Here is a 24,478-nt window from a genome sequence, read left to right on the forward strand (position 1 = left end):
TCCAGTTTGACAGCCCAACTCTTTATATCAGCCAAGCAAATAGCAATTAAAAAAGGGCAGGGATGGTTTCAGTTCATGATTGTGGTGAAATATGCATCCTATTTCCCCTAAAGATCAACACTTCCCTCCCTTTGGGGGAAAAAAAAAATCAGCAAATTAATGGCACTATGCATCCATTTATTTAGAAGGATAAAAATTTCTGCCCCGTGAGCTGCTGCCAGGCTGCTTTGCCTGGTGCTGCCCGTGCCTCTCCCGAAGTGTGAAGAGAATCCTGCTGTAGTAATAATCACCATGGAAACTTGTCCAGTTTCAACTCTGTTACCATGGGGAAGCACCAGCACACCCCAAATGTACATTTTCCACCAGCACACAGCTGAATCCTGCTCCCTGTGAGCAAAGATGTGCCATCACCACTGCCCAGTGCCCAGGCCCATGGGAGCAAGGCACTTGCCCACGTCCTGCAGGCACACTGGTACTGGATGCCAGGAGATGACAGGAGGGCAGCAGCATCTGGAACTGAAATTGTCTGGGTGAAGGGTCCCAGCTTGGGGATGTGCCTAACAGCAGGTAAAGAACTCCTTGGTTCTGGTGCTTACAGAAATCATTTGCTGGAACAGATGTTTTGTAAGGCAAACAAACCTGCAAAGAGGTCAAGGAAAAGGGGAAAAAAACAAAAACCCATAAACAGAGGCTAAAAAATGTCCAAGACAAGGAAGTTGGAAATCTACTAAATCTCTCCTGAGACCTGTGAGTCCTTGGATTTGGCAGTGAGATACTACAGTGAGCACAGGACTACCTACAGAAATGCCAGGAGTTGACAGCAGAAGCTGGTTGGGGGAAATGGTAATAATTTATCAGGCACATCTGAGTGCTTAAAAAAGATTTTTAAAAGTAAACACATGAGTCATTTATTTCCCTCTCCTGCTGCTGGTTTAAGGAAAATAATTCTGGATTTTTCCCATCTCATAAAATGTTCTGCAGAAAAGATTCACAAATATAGGGCTGGGAAGGTTTTTTTTTGTTTGTTTGTTTGTTTTCTTTTTTCCAGCTTTGGCTGAGACAGATTACATGAAGGCAGAGATAGCCAAGCGCTGAAAACAAGAGCAAAAATCAAATTTCTTATTCAGAAAGTGACAAGTATCAGTAAGAAAACCATTGGGCCAGTGTTGTTTTGGAAAAAAAAAAAAGAAAAAAAGAAAAGTAATTGTTTATAAAAATAAAGACTATGAGGAGACAGCTCAGCAGATTAAGCTGAAAAAACTAGACATCTTCATTTCTGTTACGGAATTAAAAAGCCATTTTCTACTGCTCTTACATAATCTCTCCTTCCCTGTTTTTCAAATGACCATTTTGGTGTCTGCAGTGCACACCAGCATCTTTGCTCCTCCAGCTGCTGCAGCACAGCTGAGTGTTCTGCACATGATGTTGCCTCTTCCCAATGTTTCTGTTTGTTTGAGAAGTGTGAGATTGCGGTGCTTTCATAGAGAATTAATGATCTGGTGGGGACAGGAAATGACCCCCTGTTCCCCTGGCAAACCCATTAAACACTGAGAAACAGAAAAATTAAGATGAAAATTATGCTGTGCAAGAGACTTGAGGGATTAGCATGCTGTAGGGACCCATGGAGAAACAGACAGATCACCACTGAAGATGAAAGTATAAAACATAATAAAATTCCCCCATTGCTGCTTTAAAAGGCGACAGGGCTGGAGGTAGAGGAAATACCGAGATGAGGGGAAGAAGAGCTCATCTATCTCCCTCAGAAACCATGGAGAAAAGCCTGTAAGCTCGGCTGTTTTTTTTCAAAGCACAGTCAAATATTTTTTTCCACACAGAATCCTATATGTGCCTGGGATCTGTAAACACACATTGCTGGGAGCCAGGCCACTACCTCTGGGAGGGCCCCACTCTGTGAGGGGAAGGACACGAGAGAGGTGAGGTGCAGCCCTTGACCCAGGTTTATGGGTTTGGGGTGGGTTCCCCCCCCTCACTTTTCCTATGTAGAAGTGTACCTTTCTGTACTTCCAGTACACCTGCTTCCTGAGCATGTCACCACTACAGAAAAAATTAACATATATAAAAATATATATACATACTTAAAAATATTTCCTGATCCTGCCCACAGCCTGCAATTCAGCAGTAGCTGCCTGCCAGGTACAGTGCAGTCCAGCACAACATGATCCTGCTCCCTGTAAAGCTATTTTTAGTTTCATTTGGGAGGGAATCCCAGGGCTGCTAAACACGTGTTAGACTAAAAATCTTTTATCAAGGTCAGTAAGCAGGCAGAGAGAAAAGGATCCAAGTCCCCAAGCCTCAAATGAGGAAACTTTGAAGATCTGAGATCAAGAGACAGACTGAAGTTGTCCAAAGGTGTTTTGTAGTTCCTGGACTCCTTTTTTATATACTACGTACATAGCATACACCATACAAACCCCTAAATCCTCGTGGAAGTGACTGAAAGAAAGGTAAATTTTTAGTATTGGTACTAACAGTAATAGCTATACTATACTTCTGTAATAAAAAATCAACCTGAAGCATGTGCTGGGGTTTGGGGGGGGGTTTAAAATTGCCGCTTCACTATATGTACATTATTCAGTTAGCCAGTTTTTAAAATTAGTTTCATGTATCTAATATACATAAAAGAAGGTAATGTAATCTATAGGAAGTGTCTTAAGTTTCCTCTGCCTATCATACCTCAGTCCTGGACAATCAATTTCACGTTCCGTACTTATCTATTTTATATTTAATTTGCCATTTGTTTTAACTGAAAAGAAGCTTGGAACACTGAAACAAGCCCTACTGTAAATAACCCGAGCTTTCCCATCAGGGTGCTGATAAGAGCCAAGTTCATGGCACTATGCAATGATGTGTGTGACTGTACAGGAAATGATATCTTAGCTATACACAAATGCTTTGGAAGGGTAGTGATAACTCCAGCTTATTTTTTTTTTTATCTCCTGCTGATGGCTGTGCAAGACTTTTCTCAGGGCTGCTGTGTGCCTTCCTGTGGGGCTGCAGCACAGCTCTCCCTGCTCATCTGTACCATGGCTTGTATCTCATGTCTAAACAGAACTCAAATTATACTGTGCACACCATGGGAAAGGATTAGATGCTCCCTTTGTGGGATGCCTGGCTCAGTATCTTCTGGAAAAATAGGGCTTCCCTTGAGTATAAACACAGTAACAAACAGAAAATTAAAAATCTTGACTTAATGGAGCTGCTTGGGGACAAAATTATGGTTGGATATGGACTTCAGTGTTTTCCCAAAACTCGCTGCTTGATATCACTGAACCAACCAACTGCAAATCATCTTCCATGCTACAAATTTTGATCTCTATAGTTTCAGCCATACACAAAGGCTTTACCATATTATTATTGATGTTTTGTTTCTGGAATAGAATAAACGTATTTGAATAAAGTGAGCTTCCATATACCAAATACATGGAACTGTTACTACACAAATAACATACAGGTGTGCTCTCCCACATGTGGAACCCATAAATGATTTCAGCAGTGTTTGCCTCTCACACTTCCCTCTGATTCACCTACTCATCCAGGCACCTGGGACTGAGAATCCTGGCTACCCTGAGTATTTTAGTAGTGTAATCCTCAAGCATCAAAGGGCAAAGGAGTAATCAAGTCACAGCTAGTAGTGAGCTTGCCTTCCTCCTGTGCTGCACCATTTGTGGTGTTGTTTTTGGTACACCTCACACGTCAGTTGGGTGCAGAGGCACCATGAGGGCCAGTGGGTCCTGTTCCCCTTCTGCTTGCAGACAGGCTGATGGTAAACACCTCCAAGGTATGGGGCAGGCAGAGCAGACGACACCCACAAGATATTTCTTAAGGCGACCTGGCCTTCATCCTCTTGCCAGCTCACAGCTGGACCCCAAACACACTGCCTCTGAAAAAGTGGCTTAATGTCCACTGCTTGGTCATCACAAAAAGGGAGTCAGTGGGCATGCACTCCCCTGTCTCCAAGGGGCACCAAGGAACATCCCAGTTTCGCTCTGCTCCCTTCCGCCTCAGTCCCTTGACTCAAGCACCCAACAAGTAACTCCCTGGTAGGATTTAGGAGGTACCATTCAAAATCAATTGAGGGCAAGGAGAGAAAGGCATTGGAAAGATGGCAGGATTCACTCTGACACCAGCCAGAGAGAGAAGGGAGGACTACACCAGGATAGCACTGCCAGTATGGAAGTTACACCCACAGCCTTTGCTGCCCATCCCTCTGCACATCTCCTGCTCACCATGCACTGCCTCATGGTACTTCTTACTCTGTGGAAGCTACACCGTGGAGGATAAGCTGAATGCTGCCAAGGAGCAGTTGAAATAAGCACCTCATCAGACAACTTCAAAAGATGCTAGAGATAACGCTCCAATGCAAATCATGCACCAGGTTTACTTTCCACTGCTGCATTTGTGGATCCTTTCAAAAAGCAAAGCTATTTGTGTCAAGGTTCCCATCCAAGCTGTTAAGCCCTGGGGAAACAAGAGAGAAACTAAATCATTGCAGCAGTGCAAAATGGCACGTTATAGATGGGACACGGACAATATGTATACACTGCTTCAGCACACAGCATGAGCATTCTCAAATGCAGCAGCCTGACTAGCTGATGGTACTTTGGTCTTTTAAATAGTTCAGTTGAATAAATACCATGGCTGTCTGCCTATTGCACAGGCTAATCGCCTGCAAAGAGCACGCTAGAGTCATAGATTTGCTAACTATATTGCTGTTGTCAACAATTTGTAGTTAGCAATCCATTCCGGGGAGAAGAGAGCTCACTTTTTTCTCGTTTAAAAACAAATCAGAGCAATTGAAAAAAAAATCCTATCATGGGCCTGAAACCAGTGCCTTCACTCCCAAGGGCAATATATAGAAGACAGACAATAAATGTTGTGGAAGGAATAGAACGTTTTCCTCACAAATTTCAACCTGTACTGAATTTTTATACCCAATTTGAAAGCCTCACAAAACCCCCTACATTTGCAGTGGAAACTGTGACATACCCTAAGCATAAGGGAGATGGTACTTGCTGCTGTACTCCTGGATGCCTTTTCCCTTTTTTTTTTCACTCCATTCACAAACTATTTCACTAACTGGTTGTAACACTTAACTGATGGGCTCTGCTTCCAAAAGAACCACTGCTTACCCCATATACACTATTACATGTAAGCCAGCACTATAAAAACAGGGCTACCTTGAAATTATTTCAGATTGATCTTGCTATTCCCAAATCTTCAGTATTTCTCATATCTGCAGCATAGGCCTGTTCCTGGGGTCTCTGAACATCATGCTTGGAGGAACCTTTCACCACGTTTCTGAAATAAAACCTTTACAGTTGTAGTTTATTTTTTATCCTTCGTATTGTGCACAGCATCAACTTGCTTAGCTTCCAGTGAGTGGAACACACAGTCTGAGGCGAAGACAGTACATGGAATCTGATGTATGAAATCTGACATGTGGAGGACAAACATAAATTTGCCAGCCATAATTACTGCTGAGTCACGTGTTAAGTGATGTCCCTTCAGCCCAGCTGGGGCTTCTGACTCCATGCAGCTTTTGTGCTCCCAATGTCTGTCCAAACTGGGAAGACAAGTTACTGTTTTTGTGACTGTAGAAGTACCTGTTTAAATCAGCTTTCCCCCTATGCAGCTGGCTGTGTGCAGATGTCTCCTTCAAAGCATGAGGCTGTCCCTTGGGATGGGGACATCAGCAGCTGCAGCACTGTGTAGGGACAGATGTGTCAGTGCACAGCTCTGAGCACCTACCATGGGAAGGTGCTGCCTGCACAGCCCTGGGGGGCTCACCAGCACCCTCCCAAAAACCCAACTTCCACCAGCAGAGATGATCTAGCCCATAATTTTTGTGGCTTGTGGTAACCTTGGTGTCTACCAGGACATCCAGGTCCTTTCTTGCTGAGCTGTTTTCCAGGTGGGTGGCCCCTGGCATGTACTGATGCTTCTCCCCAGGTGCAGAGCTTTGCACTTCTCTTTGGCAAACGTCACGAGGCTTCTGTGAGCCCAATTCTCCCACTTGTTGATGTCCCTCTGGATGGCAGCACAAGCCTCTGATGTATCAGCCACTCCTGCCAGTTTTGTGTAATCTGCAAACTTCTGCAGGCACACTGTGCCCATCAGCCACATCATTAATGAGGAGGCTGAGCAGGGGGGGACCCAGCCCTGACCTCTGGAGTACAGCCCCAGTCACCCAACCCAAGTGGGCTTTGTGCCTGTGGGCCTGTTCCACCAGTTTCCAATCCACTGCCTGCTCATCCAGCCCCCACATCAGCTGTGAGGATCTTATGGGACATGGTGACAAAGGCCTTCCTCAATATCAACCTTCTACTCTCATCTACCAGGCTTTCTTCTCATACAGTAGGTCAGCTTCCCACAGGGAAGGAAAACTGACAGTGGACTGCAAGTCTAAGAATGTCGAAATTAAAACTACATGAGGAAAAACCTGAACTTACTCTAGGGATCTGTCTTGCATCAGAGTTCCTGAGTTTTACTATACCTTAACCTCCATGGCTTTCACACATGCTGTGCACCCACGTATTTACTTTTGTAGTAGGATCATAGGAAGAATGCAGATCCATGCTAGCATTTTTAGGCTAAAAAAGTGAAGTGCATGATTTTCCTATGGGAAACAATATTTTGAAGAATTTTTCTTGTCATTAAATATCCCATTCAACTGATTATTTAGTATCATTTTCAATCAAAACATTATATTCGCCAGCAAAGCAAAGAAAAATGAGCTGGTTTGAGTACACAGAGCTAAACAAAACAAACAAGAGAGCCCTTACTTTACAGTAAATTTTAAAACCCACGCATTTTGTTTTCCCAGCAATCAATACACCAATGATAACAAGAGGAAAAGGATACCAATTAAACATAATTGCCAGCCCTGCTTCCCCCAAAACCTGAAACAAAAAGCACTCAGTGTCAGCCTAATAAAATATTTGTTCCTTTCCCAGTCAAGTGCTTTATTAAACAGCCCATAAAGCATCTCAGCTCTTACAAAGGATTTCCAAGTCTGATATCAGTGAAATTACTTCAAAGCCTCATTGGTTCCCCAGTGGAGGTTTGTTCACTGCTCTGAGACACTCAGCTCCCTGTTTTGTCCTGACTCTCTCCACTGACCCCAGGCACAGATATTTTTACCACATTCACTTGATCTTCTCCAGCATCAGATGAGCATCAGTGTGGCAAAGGCTGCCATCCACTGCTCACCTCTTTTGCTGATGTGACTGTCTTGCTCCTGGTAAGAGGGACAGGGACCCCACCATGGATGTGTCAACAGGTCTCAGCCAACAGGTTAGTGAGGTAAAGTTGGAATTAGGTTCTTAAATTGCTATGCAACTTTTGCAGGCAGAGTATCTGACTTTTCTCTGTTATGCAAACATGGTTTTGACCCCTTTGTCTGTCTGTCAGCTAGCCACAAAAGTGAAGCTCACCAGACTAATTCCTCGAGGAGTAAACAAGCTTCACCAGCTCAAACCCAGGAAATGATGTGAGGTGCCACTAGCACCACACCTGCCCTGAGAGACCCAGCCCTTTAGACTCACTGCAAACCCTTTCCCATCCACTCCTTACAGCACGCCAGCTCCAGTTAAAAACCACTTTTTCTTGGTGCAGACAGGGCCGGAATAGGGTTAACCTCAGCTTTATTATAAAGCCACGGGGTTAGAATAGCAAATTCCAACACTTCTGTAACTCATCTTAAATCAACTGAAAGCCACATTTTCACACAGTCCCTCATCGTCCTTATATAGCCTGGCTTAAAAAAATAAATAATGAGAAGAAAAGCAAAACCAAGCGAAAAATGGAACCTTCCAGCTCACAGATCCTTTCTGGTGACATACAAGTGCTCTTGCCTAAGAACACAGGTAAGGATATTCAGGTGATTACCCACAGCTTGCCACCATGGGCTGAAAGGGATAAACACTTTCTGCTGCCCATAGCTCTGGTGGCTCTTGTGACACAGATATAGTCCCAGATGAGAAGATGTAGAGATGAAGAGCTGGCAATAAACAACAGACTCATCAGCTTATCTTCTCTTGTGGGACAGGGTCTCACTTGGGAGCACAGGCAGATACAAAGGTGCAGGAGTATTGGACTGCTGCCTGGGGATCCAAAGGATAGAGGAATCTTCCCTCCCTCTGCTGACCCTCTTGGCAAAATATGGTTATTTAATGCTTTGTCCTTCCCCACTAGCATAAGTAACCAAATGCTCCATCAGCTTGCCACTTCAAAATCAAGTTTATGCTCATAGTTTCAGATTTATTAGACTGACTCTCCTTCTCTCCCTCCCCATCACTTTTATAAGCCAAGCTCAACATTTCATCAGCTACACAATGGCACTAATCCTCAGCAGAAAGTATGCACACAGCAGATTTCAAGCACTCATGCACCACCCTATCTCGTAATATATGGATGGAAAAAACTTTCAAAAAAAAAAAAAGGCCCCTTATTTTCATCCTTGCAAAACTTTTAACCACTGCAAGAATTTTGTTTATAAGAGACAGAAAAATATAAGGCTCCTGTGATGTGATTAAAAAATGCAGCATTTTTTTCTTTGAATCTCACATCATTTTACACATGCTTTCCTCACAGCATTTGTACCAGGTGTTTCCTGGTTTGACTTTGAGGGGAAGAGAATTGACCTCTTCTCTCCATCATGCCATGATGCACGAGATGTCAGATGAATTCTGACTGAATTCTAAGTAACACCAGCATGAGATGCAGCTGATGGATGTAACAAGAAAAACTCAAAACCTCTCAACAATGACCAGTTTTTCCTCCTAGAAGCCTCTAGACTGAAGTGGGAAATATGCCTCTGACAGACAGATCTGACCACAAGTAGTATGCAAATAACAGAAAATACTGAAAATATGTCATGTTGCATCTCAGTGCCACTGAGGCCACCACTGTTCAGTCAACCAGTCCAGGTTGTCACAGAATCATAAAATATACTGAGCTCAAGAGTATTAGGATCATTGAGTGCAGCTCCCAGCCCTGCACAGAACACCCTAAGAGCCACACCATGTGTCTGAGAGCATTGTCCAGATGCTTCTTGAACACACCCCAATAATCCCCTCCCTTGCCCAGCTGGCCATGCTGTGCCTGATGCCCCCCCAAGACACAGCTGACCCTCTTGGCTGCCAGGGCACTGCTGGCTCATGTTCAACCTGGCATCACCCAGGATCCCCAGGGCCCTTTCCGTGGCACTGCTTCCAGCCTCTTGTTCCCCAGTCTGTGCACAGAGCCAGGGTTGTCCTGTTCCAGGTGCACAATCTGGCACCTACTCTTGTTAAACTTCATATGGTTGGTGACTGCCCATCTCTCTTAATTTGTTGAGGTCTCTCTGCAATTACAGATTGCAATAAATTGCATTACCTGTAGTGCCTACAAATGTCCCACATGCACATGCATACAAGCAAGCACTTCTGTCGTGCCTTTTTCCCTCATCCACTTGACTGTGAGGTCTCATGGGCAGCAGGCATTTTGGCACATGGTTAGCACAAAGCACTGACCTCAGCTTGGATTCCAGTTACCACTGCAATCACTCAAGAGGATGAGTGGACACACATCCATGCACGCTCTCACTAAGGTGGCACAGGCTGCCTTCCCTTTCAGAACAGCTGCTGGCCACTCCTTGTGGGAGGCCTTCTCCTCTCTCTCCATCATGTTCCTCTGCTGCCAGAGCACTTCTAGCCAGCCTAATCTTGTCTGAATTTTACTAGTTTGATGCTCTATGAACAAAGATCTTCTAGCCAGTTCAACATAGTCTTCTCCACCTGCTTTGGTATCCAAGCTCTGACCGACACACTGCTCTCAATGCATGGAGGTGAGACTATTCCAAACTATGCCAAGACCACAAAAAAAAAGTAATAATTCTCTTTGTCATCAGGGATCCAGACTCAGAATACTCAGAGAAAAAGGGCTGTACTTCAGGAAATGCAGGCAGGGCAATCAGTGCTGTAAAAACAGCACTGCTATTGCAATAAACAGCATTTTCCTGATTCTGTGAACAAGTCAACATGAACATATTTTGCAGATACTTATTTCAAGAGGAAACAAGGTCAGTCCTGCCCATACTTTTCCATCAAACCTTTGAAGAGAACATACATCATGATGAGTGCACTATACCAAATTTTGTTATTATCATCTCCCCCACCTTAATGACAGCTGCATGGTTCCAGAAGAGAAGCACACTGCCGTAGGATATAGAGCCCCTGACATATTTACTGCAGCATTTTTCACCAGTAATTTCCACTGCAATGTGTGCTATTACATGTTCAGAAAAACTTAGGGAAACTGCAGGATGCATAACGACAATTACATCTTTCCCAGATGAGACTACCACGTTAATGGATCGGCGTCATCCATCACCATAGATCCGAGTCCTCTGGGGAACGTCATTAGACCACTCCAATAAATCTGACTGGAGATTTCATATTTGGCTGCTCAGCTCAGCCTCAGGAAGCAGTGCAGTCCACAGCACGACCGCGCCTCAGCTGTCCTGGTGAGGTGATGTTACTCCATGGCAATGAAGCTCTGGATGTAGGATGTCCTGCACTCCAGCAGGTAAGGGCACACATGGCTGCAGCCTGGCACTAATTCCTCACACAGCCAGTTCTTCAAAGAACTGAATTTTGGTATACATGGATGGTAGACAATGAAGGAAGTTGACTGCGTACCTTCATTCCTTTAGCACCAACAACAAAGAAAATGAAATAAAAAATAAAGAAGAATAAAGCTAACAGTGAAAAAAACTCAAACAGACCTGCCAGAAGGCTAGTGCAGTTCTGAAGTAATTTTTTTTGTTGTCAATCTCCTTGATTCTGCAAGCCACCTCAGCAGACAGAGCAGACTGTCTGCCATGAAAATGTAAGGTGATGCTCTATTAGGGAAGAACATGCTACTCACAGGCTCTCCCTTTAGGAAAGTCAAACAAATAACACCCAAATAAAAACCTCCATGGCTGTACCATGTCTTACCTTATCCCTGTAATAACAGGAGGACAGAGCCTGAGGCTGCTTCCCCTTGTCTCCTGCACTAATGCAAATACAGCTGCAGTGTAAGAGCAGGCTGGGGGGAAGGTCAGCCCCACAGAAGCCCTTTTGAGAAGCAGCTTCGAGCAAAGGGTCTGAGGGCACTTTTGTCTCTCATGTTTTGTGCAAATTCTGTTTCAGGCAGTGATAAATTTTCCTGATACATTTTTCATGTAGCTGGAGCTAAGAGTTTTCTTGTGCTGTATGGAGTGAGGAATGCCACAGCATTGCTACTCCCAGTGGCTTAACCTTTTTGAGTCTTCTCTTCCCCAAGGCACCAGCTTTTCCCACTGACCCCACCCCACAGTGGATCAAGGTCACAGGTCCTTCTTCCTCAGCCTGGGTATACAATGAGGTGGAGCCAATGCCAATGCCTATTCCCACTAGGATTGGGCCACCACCAAACACACCCTTGGAAATGGGGACAGCCTTGGGGTGCCACCTGTGCCTGTTGGGCCCTCCCTGTCCCCAGGGTGAGTGAGCCCCTCCCCTGCCTCTGGCCGAGGGAACAGGGATGGACACTGAGGGCTTGAGCTACTGCAGCTCCTGCAGCTCCAAGTACCTGACAGAAGCACAACAGAGCCTGGGAGATTAGCAAACAAGGAGAAAGCAGTTTAAATATATAGTAACTTCAGGGAATAAAAACTGCCTATGGCCTGTGTAAGTTGTGAGAAATGGCACATGCTTCTCTTGCCTCAGGCAAATGCTCATGTTGGTAGCAAGCTTGGCTATGAATATGACACCCTTGCAGACAGAAACAACAAGAGCACCCTATACGTACAAAATATTCTGTATTTTCTTGGTGGGGTGTTAAAGAAAACAACTATGTTCATTGAAGAGTCTGCTTTTGGCAAAGGGGGTGGGCAGATACCACCTTCAAAAGCTCTCCCACATCCCTTTCAGTGGGACAGTCAGCCTCTGGTCTCTGCCTTTGGCCCATGCCCAAGGGGTGAAGCCATTGCTGACCAGAGGGCTGCTGCACCTTTCAGGTGCTCTGCATGGAAAATGTGGGTCTGTCCCACACTACCCCAAGACACTCTTTGGCTCCAGCTGGGCACCCCACATGCAGGGATGGGGGGTCAGTGAGCTACTGAAGCAGGGTGTGCCAGGCCACTGCGCTCCCAGGGGCTGCTGCTGGCCTGTCTTTGCCCAGGATGGTGGCTGAGGGAAACCAGAGGCGTCTGCAATATGAGATGCACAGCAGGAACAAGCTGCACCAGTGGAGGGGTTGGAAAAGAAGCCCTGAGAGCCAAGGCAGCACCAAGAAAAAGCCACTGTTTTTACTGCCTGTCAGTGGACATGCTCACCTGCCAAACCGTCTGTCGAGCTGCATAAACACCAGCAGCACAAACCAGAGGACACAGCTGTCCCCTGGTGAGCACAAACCCTTTATGACCTCAGCTGAATCTTCCTTGAAAAGGTGTCATGGTCCATAGTTCAAGAAGCCAAGCAGACAGCTGCTGGCCATGGCTGCACAGGGGAGGGTGGCCACCAGGGCATGTATAGCGACCATAAACTCTGTCAAGATGTGCTCCACAACAGGAGGGCACCAGAGCTGCCCTGAACCCTGCATCCACAGCTCTCCCCATGAGGAGGATAGGTCAGGCTGCAACAACCAACTTGCATTTCCATGGCTGATGCAACTGGAAGGGCCATGTTTCCCAGCACACACTTTGTGCAGGCTAACTCCAGTGATCTCGAGGGATGGCAGCCCTTGGATGGACCTCACTGCTGAGGTCAGTGCCAGCACCCTTCACTTCACATGGAATGCAGCCATGGAGAATGCATCCCAGTGCACACTCATCTTGCCACCCCCAGGCGTCCTCCATGTCTAGTGGAAAGGCTCCCCAGAATACTGCAAAAGCACGAAGAATCAATAAAATACATTGACTTTTTATCTGACAATAGCAATTTTACAGCTCAACGCTAACCAGAACAAGCAGGAGAGCACACTGCTACTAAAAATAAATTAAAGGAGAGGTGTGGATTTTTGAAGATCCCAAACAGCCAGTACAATTGACACCCAGTAAACCCTGCCCAGTCCTTACAGTGATTAAGGACAATTCAGCCCCTGCTCTGGGTGAGGGTTTCTCCAGGACCCAGCCTCCAGCATGTTTGGGTTTAGCTGTCTAAACAGACACTGAGGGATTAGGTCTCTGTGCGTCTTCAATGCTAATTAAAGGTTATTTATAATCCAATTTTTCCCGATAGTGTGTATTTCTTCTTTGTGTAAACACAACCAATGCCAATGTCTAAAAAAACCCACAAAACCAAAAGTGGTGGAAAGTCTGCATTTTACCAAGTTATGGGGTGTGAGGACACCCCACAGGCTGCCCCGCTGGCGCCTGGCTCTCCTGTCCAGCAGCCACAGGCACGGGTGCTTGCCACCACGCAGAGCTGAGTCTGAACACTCCTGACTTCCATCAGCGCCTCCCATGCTGTTCATGGCTTGGGCAGTAGTTACCAGGAGAAGTTCTGGTCACATGTGCTCCTGGAGCAGCAGTGTTTACAATCAATCAGGTCTGAACAAGGTAGCACACTCCAACAGCAGCGTGAAGTTGGTACCAGAGCATCCTGGGCAGCATTTCCCACACACTGACACACAGAATGCGCATCTGGAACAAGGGGCAGCATCCTCTTATTTCATCAACCAGTTTTTAGGACTCTAGAAAGGGCTTACCCATGTAACATTAAACAAAGCCCTTTGGCAACATCCTCGATACAGCCAGTGAAGTACAGCTGTCTTCTCCAGACCTTGGCTTTACATGGCTGGTGGGCACAGGGTGGGTTTGGGTGGAGCTAGAGCTTTACATCAAAAAGCCACTGAAGCTGCAGACTTAGGCACTGAGGAAAACAGAAATGCAACCTTATCCTGGTTGCCTCTATGGTCCTGACAGTGTGGCTGCATTATGATACATTCTTAAACACAGTTATCTCCTCTTTTTTCAAAAGGCCTTATCATCATGCAAAATGTCAACCACAAATGGAAAAAGCAAATTTTTTTCATAGGCCTCCTTGTGACTTTTAAATTTCTGACTCCAAACTAAGCAACACTTATTTCACACAGATTTGTACAAATAATATGAAAATTTTAAACTGGTCTATGAATCTGCTATTAAAGATATAATGCTACTTGTTACCCTTGTAACTATATAACTATTTTAGTCTTTCTTTTGCTGCATCTTACAAAGGCAACATCCTGTAGTTTCAGTAGTTGCATTTTTAAATGTGTTTATCTGGGTCACTGCTACTTACAGCATAAGAAGATTTAGTGAAGCCAGTTTAGAATTAGTCTAGTGCAAAGGAAAAAAAATTCTTTAATTAAAACTGAAAGAATTATATTGTTTGGAGGGTAAAGATTTCAGCATTATCAAATTAAAGTCTTTGGACTGATTCAAGAAGAAAATAGACCTATAGGCAATTTCATTCAAAAGGCGCTTAGGCTTTTGGGGGTTTCTGGACTCATCACAAATTATTTCATGTAACTGGCAATTTCAGGTAGAGAAAAGAAAACCCAGAGCATTACAACATCAGGATTTTCTTTAATTGTATGACGTAAAATCAAGAATAATAAAGTGATTCCTGATTTGTGGAGGTCTGTCTGGCTCACTTGGAGCACTGCTGGTGTGTGTGCCAGCTCGCCCCGAGAGACCACAAAAGACGGGACAGAAGACAACCTGTCTTGATGGCATTGCTCCCAGATCCTTCCACTAAGACAAATAATCTGCAAAGAGAGAAAGCAGGGAGGGACATTCAGCGGCCAGAAGTGGCACCAAGCTCTATGCACTTCCAATGGTCCTAGCTTTCCAGTGTCTTGGAAAATACCCTAAGGAAGATGTTGGTCAGGAGAGGCAAAGCTGCCACTCACGTAGGAAATGAAGTGGGAGGCTGAACAGCCTGAATGGCTGAGCACATCTGTGTGATGCAAGGCAACATCCCTCAGCATCACACCGCCCGTCAGTGACAGGGAAGTGACTCAGAAGACAAGAGCACTTCAAAGGTTCATGGAATAGTGGTTTATTTTAGCTGAAGCCCATCTGACACAGAACAGGGAGGACTGCAAGCAGAAAGCATCCGCTCCGCATCCTGTGGCTGCTGCTGCTGGAGTGGTTCATCCTGCAGGAACAAAAGCCTTCCCCCTCTTTTCCATTTCTTCTGGTCAAGGGAGGAGGGCAGGCTGGGAGATAACCACTGCTGCTGCTGGACCGCAGCCAGAGGACGCCTGACACTGCACCAGAGTGGGATGAGAAGCTCAGCACCAGCCTCAACCTGTCCCATGGTCTCCACGAGAGAAAGCCAAACAACTGCCCATCCATCAACAGGGTACTGGTGTGACAGAAACATCATGTTACAGCAGCTGCATCACTCTGATCCTCAGTTAATTATTGCCCATATCCTAACAGCAGCAACACAGCGAGGAAAGGAACGAGCATGTAGTCAGCAGTTTGATCCTGTTATTGATAGGATGCTAACAGAGAGAAATAACTAAGTATAAAATATTTCTTGTGTCAGAAGTTGGTAGGAAAGGTGATGGATTTTCTTCAGATTATTGAAGGCAAAAAAAGGAAAGACATAAATTCTCAAAACCCCCATGTTTTTATTTAGTTTTTTTCAAACAGGGCCAATTTTTACCAGGTTTTGGGGTGTTGCTTTTTGTTTAGTTTTTTTTCAGTTACTTCAATCTATTCCTTGCTGACAAGACAACACACCCGTTATTCACTGGATAAGATGATTTATCTTCAGTTTTTGGGGTTCCCATGTGACCGCAAGAGGGTAGTTTCTGGGACTTCAAGTCCTGCTGCAGCAGAAGTCATCTCACAGTCAGCAGGGCCAGCTACCAATCAAGACTCCAAAGGAGTAAAAAGCTTAATATCTAGCCCCCTAGTAAGAGAGGATTTATTTTATCATATTGTTTTTTAGAGATTTATCACTTCCTTTACCTTCCTCCATACGCACAGTGAAGAAAATCTGTTTTAAACATGTGAAGGCATGATTTCCATTAGAGGGCAAATTTGGGGGATAAATGAAGAAAAAAGGGAGCTATTATTAACCCAGAGACAATCACTGTGCTGATGAGTGAGCACAAGCATCTGAATGTGTTTTTCATATTTAACAGATCAGGTTGCCACACCATTCTCCAGATGATGTCAGATCACTGGAACCCCTTTCCTTAAAAACAGGGTTATAAGAAGTAATTAAAAGTTGTCTGGGTTTGTACAAGTAGGCATAACCACTTTCTCCACAAGTGCCTTGGAAGTCAGCTGCTGGTCCTTTTGGAACAACACATTTGGCTCTAACAAATCAGGTCCCACAGGCTTCTGTGAAGCCCTACATTCAGCTCGGTGGAATTTTGGTGCAACAGCTTCAGAGAGCTGTATTGGATCAACCCCAGAGATGCAGATACCTTTGAAAGCAGGTCAGACACCAGTCCTGTGGAGACCAGAGCATGCCCCAAAAACCTGAAGCAAGGAGCAAAAAGAGAAGGAAGGATGCAGAGTTCTGACATCTGTACCACAGAACTGTGGGGACCTCTGAGTTGTCTCCAGATCAAAGGCCCACTTGATAGCAGTCACCAAACACCTTCTAGCAGAACACCACCACTCATCTCAAACTTCACTCATCCTCCCAGGAAAGGCCACTATGCTGACACAGTGGCCTTCATGATTTATTCCTAGGACTAGCTGCAATGGAAGGAAGTGGTAGCACATGGAAATGCGGCATCAGCAGAGAGCTGGGGGAATGCAATTCTGAGGATGCACATGATGCTGCTGTGAAAAGTGGAGATGGTGCGGGGTACAAGACAGAATTCTGGGTATTAAAAAAACAACCAAATAGAAAACCCAAATGAACAACCCACCTCCTGCCCCCCCAGATAAAAATATGTAGGGAAGATGAAGAGGTGAATGGAAGAAGAAAACCCAAGGGAAAAGATAAATGAAGCTACAGAGAACACTAGAAGTAGAGGTGGTGGAAAACTGAATTTGTTAGGGAAGATACAGAAAACAGGGAAAAATAAAAAATTGCTGGGCAGTGCCTTTATCTTGCAGAAATTAGACTCCTTGAGGGATGTCTACTGTGTTTCTAAAACAGTTGACAAAGATGGATGAAAAATCCTTCTGAAGACAATGGAGGAAGTGATCTATTTTCATAATTCTGAAAGCTGGTGAATAGGCTTGTTTTGATCATACCACAGAAAGCCAGACCATGTAAACAGGTGTACTTGGGCAGACCATGCTCTTTTACAGGCCTTCAAGGGCTCTCCACAATCCAGCTGTGAAGGTCTGATGTGGACTGAATGCTCAAACGAAGTGACTGGCAAGCAGTGGAGTCCCAGGGCATCTCCACAGTGTGAGCTGCAAAACTGTTCTTGGCTAAAATTGCAGGAGCTGCATTTGTGTGGAATGAAAATATATTGAAAACAATGTTTAGGGCTCTTAAAAAATATTTTACTTTCTGCCTGCAGTCAAGCCCATACACAAATCCCCCCGCAGTTTGCCTTCTAGAAGGAAAGAATATTACACTGAAGCCATTCCTAAGCAATAGCATTTCTTGTGATGACCAAAAATCAACTTTAAATTTATGTTGTCTCTTACTAAGCCATCAAGAAATTTCTTGCCTTGAAGCCACAGATTCCTGTGGTCTGCTTAGACCCACTTTGTGCTTCAAATTCTCAAACAGCCACAATAATGAAGACTATTAGAAAATGTGTGTTATGCTGCAGCCAGTAAACACCACAAAAAGCATCCTGAGATTTATGACACAACACTGTAAGATTTTACAGACAGCCTTCAACCTGAGAAATAAAGTAACAGGGAATAAAGCCTGAAAAACAAACAAAATATATTTCCAAGTCAAAGCACAAAAGAACATGAAAGACCCAAAGAAGAGTCAATACAGATTTTCAATTTCATCATTTTGATTTAATAAAGTTCTTTGGATAGTGTTGCTGGCTCAATACAAGCATAGAAATTGTAATGGCAAATACTGTACTGTGATTCATGGACTGAAAACTTGTCTGATTTCATTATGCTGGTAAATGTAACACTGCAGACACCTTCTCTTGGAAAGCTATTTCTAAACTGCTACATCAATATTAAGATAATCAGAATTGATATTTACCTTTTACAGGAACAGCATGTGTCTCTATGTCCACATGGGCACACACACACAAACTTATATTTGGAGTACATGCTACAGGAACTGCTGATTTATCCCGAACCAACTTACGCAGTTGCAAGGTGCCCAGTCCAGGATATTTTTACTGGTTGTACCCTTTTCTCCCACTGAAAGTAATTAAAACAGAAGTACCCAGCAGAAGTTCAGCTGAATAATTTGTTATCCCAGACTTTGGAATGATGTAATTGATGGATAAATCACTGAAGCCCTAAGATACACAGTCCAACACTTATGTTAACTATATTTTTCAGCTGGAATAGAGCATGGTAAATAATTTTTAACTAAACTTCGCCTTTCACTCATGGTTTTGCAACAGAAGTACAAAGCAGTGCGTTAATGTGGATTTCAGGCACCAGAGCTCACATGCCATTGTTGACAATATCTGTGGGACAGGAGACTGACCAGGAAGCAAAGGATGTGAGACAGCACCAGTGCAGGAGACAGAGGCAGAAGTGAGGAAGCAGCGTGGCCAGAGAGGGACAAGCATGTCCCTCTACAAAGTGGAGCCTGGTGTCCCCGCTGATCCCTGCCTTGAATGCCTTGTGCCACACATCTCTCCTGGCTGTCCCCAGAGTGGAGCCGCTGCAGAACATTCTCCGCAGCCCACGGCTCACACTGTCAGGGCTCACACAGCCCATGGTCACACAGCCCATGGTCACACTGCCCATGGTCACACTGCCAAGGCTCACACTGCCATGGTCACACTGCCATGGTCACACTGCCAGGGCTCACACTGCCATGGCTCACACTGCCATGGTCACACTGCCCATGGTCACACTGCCATGGCTCACACTGCCATGGTCACACTGCCATGGTCACACTGCCATGGCTCACACTGCCCATGGTCACACTGCCATGGTCACACTGCCATGGCTCACACTGCCCATGGTCACACTGCCAGGGCTCACACTGCTCAGGGCTCACACTGCCACGGCTCACACTGCCATGGCTCACACTGCCATGGTCACACTGTCAGGGCTCACACTGCCCATGGTCACACTGTCAGGGCTCACACAGCCCATGGTCACACAGCCCATGGTCACACAGCCCATGGTCACACTGCCCATGGTCACACTGCCATGGCTCACACTGCCCATGGCTCACACTGCCATGGCTCACACTGCCATGGTCACACTGCCATGGTCACACTGCTCAGGGCTCACACTGCCAGGGCTCACACTGCTCAGGGCTCACACTGCCACGGCTCACACTGCCATGGTCACACTGCCCATGGTCACACTGCCATGGCTCACACTGCCCATGGTCACACTGCTCAGGGCTCACACTGCCCATGGTCACACTGCCATGGTCACACTGCCATGGCTCACACTGCCATGGCTCACACTGCCATGGCTCACACAGCCCATGGTCACACTGCCCATGGTCACACTGCCCATGGTCACACTGCCATGGCTCACACTGCCCATGGTCACACTGCCCATGGCTCACACTGCCCATGGTCACACTGCCCATGGTCACACTGCCATGGCTCACACTGCCCATGGTCACACTGCCCATGGCTCACACTGCCCATGGTCACACTGCCCATGGTCACACTGCCATGGCTCACACTGCCATGGCTCACACTGCCATTGTCACACTGCCATGGCTCACACTGCCATGGCTCACACTGCCATTGTCACACTGCCATGGCTCACACTGCCATGGCTCACACAGCCATGGTCACACTGCCATGGCTCACACAGCCCATGGTCACACTGCCATGGCTCACACTGCCATGGTCACACTGCCATGGCTCACACTGCCATGGCTCACACTGCCATGGTCACACTGCCATGGCTCACACTGCCATGGTCACACTGCCATGGCTCACACAGCCCATGGTCACACTGCCATGGCTCACACTGCCATGGCTCACACTGCCATGGTCACACTGCCATGGTCACATGCCATGGCTCACACTGCCCATGGCTCACACTGTCATGGCTCACACTGCCATGGTCACACTGCCATGGCTCACACTGCCATTGTCACACTGCCCACTGGCCAAGGCTCACACTGCCCACACCCCCAGCCCTCAGGGCAGCAGCCCTTCAGAGGGGGCATCTGAAAAGGGACTCCAGAGGGAGAGGAAAACGGGGATGGCAACTGAAGCACCAAGGACACGGATCAGTCCTCTGCAGCAATCAGAAAAAGTGAGGGCACGTCCAGCCCTCATAAATAAACCAGGCCACATCCCCATTTCTGTTCACCATCGCAGGAGCCCACAGGGTGATCCTTTGCCTTGTCCCCCTCGATCACTGTCACAAGGAACAACCACTGGCACTTATCAGCAGAGACATCTCTGAGAAGGAGTGACTTCAGGACACAGTGTCCTTCCCCGGTCCCTTGAACCCTTGAGACAATTTACAATGCTGTCACTCGTATGTATTCCCTCCTCATCTACACAGTTCTTGTCTCTAAATTTAACATTTTGCTTTCTAAACAAAAGTCCATAAGAGTTCTCACAAGACCTTGATGATAAGCCCTTTTATTGATATTCCAGTTCACTTTTCAAAATATTTGCAGATTATAGGATAAATGATGTTTGCTTTTATCCCCATTTCAGGAGATAACGGTTGGGTAATTTACGATATCCAGATGAAAATTTATTGGTTAGCACTGGGGAAAGCAAATCCTTCCCAAAATTAGCCTTTGACCCAGTTAGTCTTCCATAAACAAGCAATGATTTAAAAAATCCTCGTCAGATAAGATGTTTGCAGCCCCAGCATCAACTTGCATAAATGTTAGAAGGTGTAAGCATAACAAAGCTACATCAACCATAATTTACAGCCCCAAGACTGAGGATGAAAAACTATGGAAAACTTCCCTAATGAAATGTCAAAGCCAACTAGCTTCACTGCAGCTAATCCGCAAATCTTGATGACAGCGCAGATTACCCAGCCTGCTAAACTGACAAGTGCCCAAGGAAGCTCATCTCCCAGGGATTACACCTCCACTTGTGTTTGCCTTCTTCTGAGTTATGTGGAGGAGCCCCAGAGGAAACAAGTTTCAGCTCATCTATTTCCTTCTGAGGACTTTCAGTACACACTACCCAGTTTTAAAGCATCAAGCAACAACAGCACATATACACACACAGAGACAAGAGTCCCAAATATTGACATTACTGTGCAATAGGCCAGTCACCCGCAGATGCCAGGCACAAAGCTGCTGACAGATGCTGCAGCATAAACCTCCCAAGAACCTTCAGGTTTGGCAACAAAATCCTCTGTTCCCCATTCACGCTGCCCTGATGCTTGGATCTAAATAACGCCCAATATGAGAGATTTATTTTTTTCTCACACTGGCTATCTATAGAAAATCCTTTTTTTGTAAGTCTCTCTTGTGCAGCTTCTGAATGTCAGGCCCAGCAAATCAAAACATTTTATTGTAATTTCATATTGTTTACTTTTGCAAGGCAGGATCTTGGCAAAGACGAGTGTTTCCTCCAGGGACAAGGAGGATGGGGCTGGAGGAGGGGAGGACAGACGGATGGAAGGAAGCATTTTAATGCAGACTTCCTCACTGTCTGCTTTAATAGGGACCTGGCTGAAATACAAAGAAAGAGGTAAGTAAGAAGACCTTGGCTACCAATGTAGAGATGCCAGAGAGTGGGTGTGAGGATGCCCCAGGACCAGCCTACGCAGGCAGTGACAGCAGAGCAGGGAAGCAGCGTGGCACCAGGGAAACACTGCCAGCCCCAGCCCACCCACCACTGCCCCTCAGCAGGGCTGGGAGGATCCTGGGCTCCCCATGGCAGGCACAGGCCAAAGGACTGTGGCCAAGAAGGAGCAGGGAAGGACAGCCTTGCCCAGGCTGCTCCCACTGTGCTCCCACACATGCCGGCAAAGCCAGTGTGACCCCTCCTATCCACAGATACTCCTGGCTCTTTGCCCAGACCCTGCTCCTCCCTACACAGCCCCAAACTGTGGGCAGGATTCCCTCCAGGAAAGATGGCACCACCCAAGTACATATTTCTCCATGAGGATCCTCCCTCTATTCCAGGATGGAGAAGCGGAGGAGGCCCCTTACACCCTTCTGCCCAGGGACACTGGAAAGCACCAGTGATTCCACACAGACATCTATGTTTTGCTGTGTGTTTCCAGGGAGATTTGACACACAACATTCAAAGGTTTGGGTAAGCAAAACTGATGAGAGCTGATTTAAGTGTTTTACGTTCGTGGACGAACAAACAAGGCATTTGAAACACGTCACATTATATGTGAGTCTCCTGCTGAAGTGATGCTCCTCCAAGAAACCTGCAGGAGACCTGGATGGTGCCAGGGCAGCAGTATAGTTGGAAGCAGTTTTATTGACTTTGTGCTGTCCCCAGCTGTCCAACTGAGAGACCTAGACCCTCTCATCTTCTTTAATCCTGGATTCTTTGGGCTGTTCCACACCAGACAGAGTCCCAGGACACATGGAAGGAGCATGATGCCTTCAAGTCATGACTCACCCTGTCCCCAGGACCACCCGTGGCTGCAGGCAGACTGGCAGACACAGGCGACAGCTCCCTGCTCCCGCTGGGTGCCTGGCAAACCTCAGCAGAGTCCAACTGCTAGCTCTCTTCTTGGCATAACAAATCTCCCTGTCCTTCAGCATCGCCTCTCTCTCTCCTTCTGAAGCTTTGTTTTGGTAGAAAGCGGTTCACAAAGACCTTTACACAAACTCACCCAATGACAACTGCTTTACTACGTAAAATGATTCACTGGTGTTTAAAAATCCCACAAACAGGAGCCCTCACTGACTTTATGACCGACTTCCCACGAAGGCACTGAGGCCAGCAATGGCTAATGCTCCATCTGGCATCGACTCCCTGTGAATATCTCCCAGCAATAACAACTGATAGCAGAGCTCGGAGCCTACACATCATCCTCCTGTTTGTACATAAATTCCCTTTAAAAGGATTTCAGCATCCTCACACTGCTCTTCCCAAGCGTTCAGGCTCTTAAAGCCAAGTCAGCCAGACAGAATGGTGCCACGCAACTACAAACAATGCAGGACAATTTTTTATTACAATACACGGCAAGATTCTTTCTAAAAGCACTGCCAGTAATATGCAGTGTGTAAAAATACACATTCATCATAAAGAGGTTAGATACTAATTCCTGCAGCTTAATTTCTTCTTGAGGGCACCAGCCCATTTTTCAATTAAGGCAGGATAATATTATTAATCATAAAAAATTGCTGATGTGTAAAATTGTTTCCTTTCTGGCTAGCAGTGGCTGAGAGGCATCGGACATGCTGCCTCTGAATTAGTCTAACTTTGTGGCAGCGTGGAAGCTGGATCATCCTTTTTGGAGAGGATTCACGCTGCTCCCAGCCTCAGCCATGGGGAAAGGCTGTCCCTTGGGGAACGGGCAGACCCACATCTGCACTGCATCAGGTGCAGGCTGGTAGCAAGGAGCCTGTGGATACAGATTCTCATGGAAGAGACACCACTGTCAACTGTGAGGCACAACAGCTGGCATCAACAGGCAGCTCCATGCCAAGAGGGTGCTTCAATGGTTTCTTTTGCCTGACCATTTCCAGGGCACAGTGTTTCAATACTTCCTGAAGAGAAAGAGGTTTCTGCCCATTCCCTCAATTTTCTGTACTGAATTTGGTATTATGGGATTCTCTGGTGAAGTCATCAGTACTTTCTGTTTAGTTTTTTCTCCTCCCCTCTGCTGCTGAATGGGTTTGCCTAATTCTGACCAAAATAACTGCACACATTGCTTTCAGATGGGGCCACCAAAAGTAGAATGGAGGGAAAAGAATTAAGAGAATTAAGAAACAATCCAAATTTTATAAAATAGTAACCTATGAATAACAAAACCTCTCCTTGCCATGTAGTCAGCAAGGAAGACTGCTGGACTGTGACTTGGCAGGATCCAAGAAGATGCTGCAGAGGTGTGGGCATGCCAGCATGCTGCAGAAGGATGGCAGCTCCCTCCCAAGGCACACCCCAGTACCTGGGCCCTCACCCTGCCAAACTGGGGGCCTCTCAGATCAGCCCTGCTGTGACTGCTCCACTCCACCAAGGCCAGATTATTTCAGGTGGGCAGGAGGGGACGGGCACATGCCGTGGTCTTGCTCCTGCAGCAGCCAGCATGACCTCTAGGAGCCCCCCACGGGACACAGAAGCACCCAGGTGAGGAGCAGGGCTGTGCCAGGCCCCTCTGTGCTGGGGCCAGCAAATGAACCTCCAGCAGGTTTGCTCAGGATGATGGAGCTGGAAGCAGAGAGCCTGGTTCCTGGCTCCTGGC

At 46.2% G+C, this 24,478-nt stretch overlaps 1 protein-coding gene across 1 annotated transcript in view; it reads right to left on the minus strand.

Moving 5' to 3' along the window:
* RAI2 (retinoic acid induced 2) overlaps positions 1–24,478 on the minus strand; it is a 44,595-nt gene that overhangs the window by 2,837 nt on the left and 17,280 nt on the right. The window lies entirely within an intron of this gene.

Source organism: Passer domesticus, chromosome 2 (assembly GCF_036417665.1).
Source record: "Passer domesticus isolate bPasDom1 chromosome 2, bPasDom1.hap1, whole genome shotgun sequence".
In the NCBI taxonomy this organism is placed as follows: domain Eukaryota; kingdom Metazoa; phylum Chordata; class Aves; order Passeriformes; family Passeridae; genus Passer; species Passer domesticus.